Here is a 7,500-nt window from a genome sequence, read left to right as displayed (position 1 = left end):
ATTATGACTAATAATCCATCTGTTGGTGTTGTGCCAAATGCCCCTATTGATCTTAGTAATATATTTCTTTGAATTCTCCTCACAGCCATGGAAGGCTTCAGAAGGCGCAACCTGTGGGCCCATAAACTTGACCCATATCCCATTATTGACACTAGCAGGCTGCCATGATATAATTTAATAATATTTGGCGGTAAATGAAATCTTTGCTGTCCGATCCTTATTAGTTTATGCATTATCGCTAGTGTCTTTCCTCCTGTTTGTTCAATGTGGGTACTAAAATTCCATCCTTGATCCAGGTAGACACCCAGATATTTACTTACATTTTTTCTTACTACAATTGCGTTGTCGATCCTGATTGACGGATCTCTTGCCATTTTCCCTTTCAGGAGCATATAGTTCGATTTTTGTGGCGCAATTGCCATTTTAGATTTCCTACACCAGGCACTCAGAATATCCATTATGTTTCTACTTCTCCCTTCTAGTTGTAGTCGGCTATTGCCATGTGTTAAGATTAGCAGGTCGTCCGCGTATGCAACGGCCCCCAATACTGATGCTTCCTGCTGCAGGGAATGCAGCAACGGCTCCATATTTATGTCCCAAAATACGGGGCCGCAAACTGATCCCTGTGGACATCCTTTGGTGATGTTCTTGGTCACAACCGCATTCGGGGACGTCATCTGTACCACCCGGTCTCTACAGTAGCTCTTGAAACATCTGTATAGTGCCGCCGGACACTGCATATCCTGCAAGCAGGTAAACAATGCCGGCCACCACAGATTATCAAACGCCCCTGAGATGTCCACCATCACTCCTAAAACATATGTGCAGTTCGACGAGCTGACAAGTTCGGCCGCCGTGTTGATGGCGTCCTCCGTTGATTTTCCACGGCGGAAACCGAATTGCCACTCGTGCATTCCTGCCATTTCCCGATGACCAGTCAGTCTCGCACAGAGCAATTTCTCAAGGGCTTTGCCCAAGGTATCCAGCAGACATATTGGCCTGTATGCTTTATGTTCCGTCGGGTCCTTATCTGGCTTCTTAAGTATTATTACTTCTGCTCTTTTCCATCTCCTTGGAAAAGTACCTCTTTCCAGACATTTGTTATATAGATTTGCCAGTATCGGGGCTATTTTTCCTTTTATAGCTTGAAGTACCTCAACCGTGACCCTGTCGGGTCCGGGAGATTTTCCCCTTTTTAGGTTTGATATTACGTCTACCACCTCCTGTGGTGAGAAGGGGTAGACCATTGTGTTGTTGTTGTATTCTTCCTGTGCTCTCTCTCTTATAGCCGCCTGCTCCGGTGTGTCCTCAGAGGGATCATCATCCGGTAGCAGGGCTTGGAGGAGCACCGTTATTGTCTCTTGTCTTGTTGTGGTCATTCTGTTTTCGTCTGGGATTCTTATAGATGATAAGACTGTTGGAGCTCTTATTTTTTCCCTAGCAAGCTTGTATGGCTTTCCCCAGGGATCCATTGCCAGGTTGTTTCTTACGAAATTTTCCCAGCTTCTTTTCCTAACTTCTATAATTTCTCTTCTATATCTCTCCCTTAGTTGTCTGTATATACGCAGTCTATGTTCCCTGTCTTGTGGGTTAAATGTGCGCTGATACCTGCGTCTTGCCCTGCGCGTAGCCTGACGTAGGTCACTTAGTTCTGGAGTCCATGGTGCCGGGTGCACGCTTTGGACTCTGCTTCTCTTTGGTACAACGGCTTCTATTACGTCCTTTATACTTTGAACTATCTGCTCCGCTATTTCATCAACCTCGAGATCCTCATCCAGCTCCGGCGGGCTATACTCCCGGGAGAGTCTTTCCCAGTCTGCCTTTTTATAATCATATTCTGAAAGCCATTCCTGCGGCGCCACATTCTGTTCTGATTTTAATATATACTTTATTACATTGTGATCACTGGTTGTTGCATTCTCCAATACCTCCCATTTGTCTATTTTATTGTTAGCCCTGTTATTTGCCAGTGTTACATCTATATTTGTTTTTGCCCCTGCTCTATTTGAATATGTTGGTATCTCGCTAGGTGCGTTTATTACGTCTAGATTTAATTCACTTATAACATCTTCTAATTCCTGACCTTTTTCGTCTTGTTCTCCGCTATGCCACAGGAATGACTTTGCATTTGCATCCATTGCTATGATTACTTGATGGCCCTGTAGAGTTCTACATATTTCCTTTAGTTGTTCTAGGTACATAGTTATTGGCTCTCTATACTGACAATATATTGATACCAAATACCATTTAGTGTTTTTTGCTTGTACTTCGATTGTTACAATATGTTCATTTGTAAATTGATTTAATATTATTGTTCTTATATTACTATTTAAAATTACTATTGCAGACATTGGTCTTTCTCCTTTCATGATTATTTGAGCCGTGGCTGTCATTCCTGGGATTTTACCCTCCCGGGAGTATGGTTCTTGCAAGCATAGTATGTCAGCTTTGTGTTCTTCTGCTAGTTTGCGCAACTCGTAGTTTACTTGTGCGCTTCGCATCGTATTTACCTGGAGAACTATGAGATCCATTATGGGTGATACGTATGGTAGTGGTCTTCTGGCCATACCTTATTGGGATCGAATCCTATTCGGCCGTATGTTGTTACCATTTGTGTATATATATTTTCCAAATTGTATTTTACGCCTCTTCTTTCGTATACTTGCTTTACTATTTCCTCTAGTTGTTCATGTTCCGTGGGGATTCCGGCCGCGGCTAGTTGAATGCAGTCAACGTCCGCCAAAGCTGGATAAGTAATTCTCGAGCCGTTTTTGTGCCCCACTCTCACTAGTTGGCGTAACGCAGTGGTTAGCAGACCGGGTTCTTCTAGTCTTGCCATCTGTAATGCGTTTTCGCATATCTTATAAGTATTCTTTGGGTCCATTGCGTTATATGTGTCACTCTTGCTTGACTTATTGTCTTTATCTTGTGTTTGTTCTGAGTGTTCTTTTTCGGGCGAGCTCAGTCGTCCGTCCGCGCCCTTCATCGGCGTTTTCTTTTCATTAAAAACGGACGACCGAGGTCGTCCGTATTTCTTTCCTATGTTATTCTTTTCTATGTCTTTGTTTTGTCTCTGTGTTGGTGTAGTGTGTTGTGTCATGGGCGCCTCTGGTCGCCCATCTCTGCCCTCCATCGGCATTTTCTTGTCATGAAAAATGGGCGACCGAGGTCGCCCTTCTGTTTGTACCTGTGCATCTTGTGTGTTCATTGTCTGTACTTGTGCGTCTATCATGCTTATTGTTTGTACTTGTACATCCCTTGTTGTATTTTGTGTCTTGTCTTGTATCAATGTTTCTCGTTGTGTCTTAGGAACCTCTTGCTTTCTATCTCCGCTCTCCATCTGCATTTTCTTGTCATAAAAAACGGGCGACCGAGGTCGCCCTTGTGTTGGTGTTCTTTCAATGGGGGTATTGGCAATACAATTTTGTGCTGTACATATTATGTGTTGATTGTTATCCCGTTTGTTATCCCGTGTGTTTTTTGTTGTTCCCTTATTTCCAGGTTGTTTATCTGTGATTTCTTTTGCATCTTTTTCCCTTGCCCCTACTGCTTCTCTGATTTTCATGCCCCTTAGCGTGTCTCTTAGTTGTTTGCTTGGTGATTTATGTTTCTTTCTTTTCTCTTGGGGGTTAGTCTCCATAATCTGTCCTTTGTATAAGTCTTCCTAGTAGAAGCTGATATGTGGGGCATTCTTTGGAATTTGGAGCTCTACATTTTCTTTTTCCCCTTCTATTGCATGGTATACATGTCTCAGGTCTGTTCTTTTCTGGGCACTCTTTCTTGTTGTGGTTGTCCGTTCCACAGTGACCACAGGTGGGGTCACCCCAGGTGCAGTACTTCTGTACGTGACCCAGATCCATACATCTATGACACCTGGGTACCACGCAATAATCTTTGACCGCGACTGAACTATACTCCACATATACTCTACCATTTTGTATGAGTACTTTTCTCAATGTTGGGGAAACCTCAACTACTTGATGTCCCGTATCTCTGTCTTTTCTCCCCATTCTAAATTTTGGTCTAAATTCCTTTTTGAAGTCTTGTAGGCTCATTTTTTCTTCAAAGTTCTGAGTGTAAATACACTCCGTTAGTTCCTCTGGTGTCAATCTATTTGACACATCAAATACAGTCATTAATGGCCATCTTTTCTTTGTCCTCTCACATATTACCGATCTCTGTAAATCTTTGTGCCCCATTATTGTGTTCCTATCCTGTTGGGTGGGAGTTTCTACTATGACTGCGTTTTTTGCAACTACTACTTTGTTTATTTTGACTTTTGCTTTGGTTGGATTAATTACTCTTGTGAATATTTCCTTCACCTCTTTTACGCTCTGTCCTTCTTTTGGCTTCAAAAATAATGCCACTCCTTGTTTTGCTGTCACTTTCTCTATACTCTCTTTCATATTGATTTGTTGTTTCTGTGGTCCTCCTGCCACCACTGTGGCGTATGTTTTTGTTTTCTCTGCTATTATTTGTTTATTTTGTCGTTCCAGCTCTTGTATCCTTCCTTCAAGCTGGCTTTGGGCAATTGCCCATAGGGCCAGCTTGTCTTTTATTTCATTTATTCTGTCGTTGCTCATTTTCCCTTTATCTGTCACCAGTAGCGCATTTATCTCCTTTAGCCTTTCGGCTGCGCTCTTTATTTCATTTTCATCGTTCACTTCGTATCGCTCGGAAGTCTCTCTCTCTGTGTTTACCGCCATGATTTCTGAGAGAGACCAAAGAGTTGAGAGCCCGTCTCTTTCCCCGGACCGGCTCTTCTGGCATGGGGGGAGGCTAATTGCAGCTCGCTCACCAGTCCCGCCCCTGGACCAAGAGCTTTGTGAGCTGCCGGGTTTAGCGCGCCGTTTCCAGCGCACTAGTCCCCTTCCACGACTGTGCCACTGGGGATTTCACCCGTCCCTCCCCGGCAAATGCCCAGCGCATTCCGGAGAGGCGGATTCACCTCTCGGCCTTCGCCCCCTACTAGGCCGAGTTTCCACCCTAAGGCCTTGGACCCAGCCCTACTCAGGTGCTGGGTCGGTCCCCCAGACTTTCGGGGGTCTGGCCCCATCTAACCTAGCCAGGGACGTGTTACCACGCCCTGGTTTGGCGGAGCATGCCGAAATCCCCGACATGGCGCTGAGCCTTTGCCGGCTCAGGCCACGATCCCTCCCCAGCGAGTACAGCCGTGGGAAGAACTGGACAGATGTTGTGTCCTTATTGACGCAGCTCCCCCTGCGCCACGCACCCTTTGCTTTCGCTTTGGGTTGGGGGACTTTTAACGTCGTCCATGACGTGAGGAACTGCAGTGGCAGGACCGCAGGGTTCCGGGATCGTCGTGAGACTTACCCTCATACCCCCGCCCAGCCACCGCGCTCAACTCAGGAGAGACAGCTGTTATGTCTCTCGTAACGCAGCTTCCCCTGCGCCATGCACCCTTTGCTTTCGCTTGGGTTGGGGGCATTTAACGTCCTGCCATGACGGGAGTTTTACGTCCTGCCTTGACACACGACAACCCACACCTATCGACGCAGCCCGGAAGGTGTTAAGGGAGTCAGTCCGGGTCTTATATGTGGAGTTTTACATCAACGAGACGGTGCGGCACTCAAACCCGAGTTACGTTCCCCGGAGGGTCTCCACACGTACTGGGGGATCATGACCGACCATGTCTCACCCACCGCTTTTGATAATTCACGGTGGGCCAGTGCGGACCAGTGTGGGTTGCACCCAGTTAAGGGCTAGCCTTTTAACGTCATGCATGGACGGCCCTTACCGTGTTAGCTTCACCCCATCCAAGGGGGGTACTGAGCGCCAGGGCCACGACAAGGCCACGGGATAGGACGTTACGGTCCCCGCCCCACTCAGGTTCCTCTGAGCCCTGCTGAAGGCAACACTTTCAGAGAATCAGAGGGTCTCCTGGCGGTTTTAACCCAGTTATCGGGAGGCAACACACCTCCCCCGGGTGGCGCCACGCAGACCGCTTTCCCGGCGTAGATAGGGACAGCGGGAATCTCGTTAATCCATTCATGCGCGTCACTAATTAGATGACGAGGCATTTGGCTACCTTAAGAGAGTCATAGTTACTCCCGCCGTTTACCCGCGCTTGCTTGAATTTCTTCACGTTGACATTCAGAGCACTGGGCAGAAATCACATTGCGTCAACACCCGCTAGGGCCATCGCAATGCTTTGTTTTAATTAGACAGTCGGATTCCCCCAGTCCGTGCCAGTTCTGAGTTGATCGTTGAATGGCGGCCGAAGAGAATCCGCGCACCCGCGCGCCCCCGGAGGAGCACGCTAAGGCGGACGCGGCCTCGCAGCAAGGAAGATCCGTGGGAGGCCAAGGCACGGGACCGAGCTCGGATCCTGCGCGCAGGTTGAAGCACCGGGGCACGAACGCCGCGCAGGCGCGCGCATCCTGCACCGCCGGCCAGCACGAGGCCAACCAACGGCGAGAGCAGACCACGCCCGCGCTAAACGCCCGCACTTACCGGCACCCCTACGGCACTCACCTCGCCCAGGCCCGGCACGTTAGCGCTGACCCACTTCCCGACCAAGCCCGACACGCCCCGATCCTCAGAGCCAATCCTTATCCCGAAGTTACGGATCCAATTTGCCGACTTCCCTTACCTACATTATTCTATCGACTAGAGGCTCTTCACCTTGGAGACCTGCTGCGGATATGGGTACGAACCGGCGCGACACCTCCACGTGGCCCTCTCCCGGATTTTCAAGGTCCGAGGGGAAGATCGGGACACCGCCGCAACTGCGGTGCTCTTCGCGTTCCAAACCCTATCTCCCTGCTAGAGGATTCCAGGGAACTCGAACGCTCATGCAGAAAAGAAAACTCTTCCCCGATCTCCCGACGGCGTCTCCGGGTCCTTTTGGGTTACCCCGACGAGCATCTCTAAAAGAGGGGCCCGACTTGTATCGGTTCCGCTGCCGGGTTCCGGAATAGGAACCGGATTCCCTTTCGCCCAACGGGGGCCAGCACAAAGTGCATCATGCTATGACGGCCCCCATCAACATCGGATTTCTCCTAGGGCTTAGGATCGACTGACTCGTGTGCAACGGCTGTTCACACGAAACCCTTCTCCGCGTCAGCCCTCCAGGGCCTCGCTGGAGTATTTGCTACTACCACCAAGATCTGCACCGACGGCGGCTCCAGGCAGGCTCACGCCCAGACCCTTCTGCGCCCACCGCCGCGACCCTCCTACTCGTCAGGGCTTCGCGGCCGGCCGCAAGGACCGGCCATGACTGCCAGACTGACGGCCGAGTATAGGCACGACGCTTCAGCGCCATCCATTTTCAGGGCTAGTTGCTTCGGCAGGTGAGTTGTTACACACTCCTTAGCGGATTCCGACTTCCATGGCCACCGTCCTGCTGTCTTAAGCAACCAACGCCTTTCATGGTTTCCCATGAGCGTCGATTCGGGCGCCTTAACTCGGCGTTTGGTTCATCCCACAGCGCCAGTTCTGCTTACCAAAAGTGGCCCACTTGGCACTCCGATCCGAGTC

Source organism: Schistocerca cancellata, unplaced genomic scaffold (genome assembly GCF_023864275.1).
Source record: "Schistocerca cancellata isolate TAMUIC-IGC-003103 unplaced genomic scaffold, iqSchCanc2.1 HiC_scaffold_674, whole genome shotgun sequence".
In the NCBI taxonomy this organism is placed as follows: Eukaryota; Metazoa; Arthropoda; class Insecta; order Orthoptera; family Acrididae; genus Schistocerca; species Schistocerca cancellata.
This window is presented reverse-complemented; position numbering follows the sequence as displayed.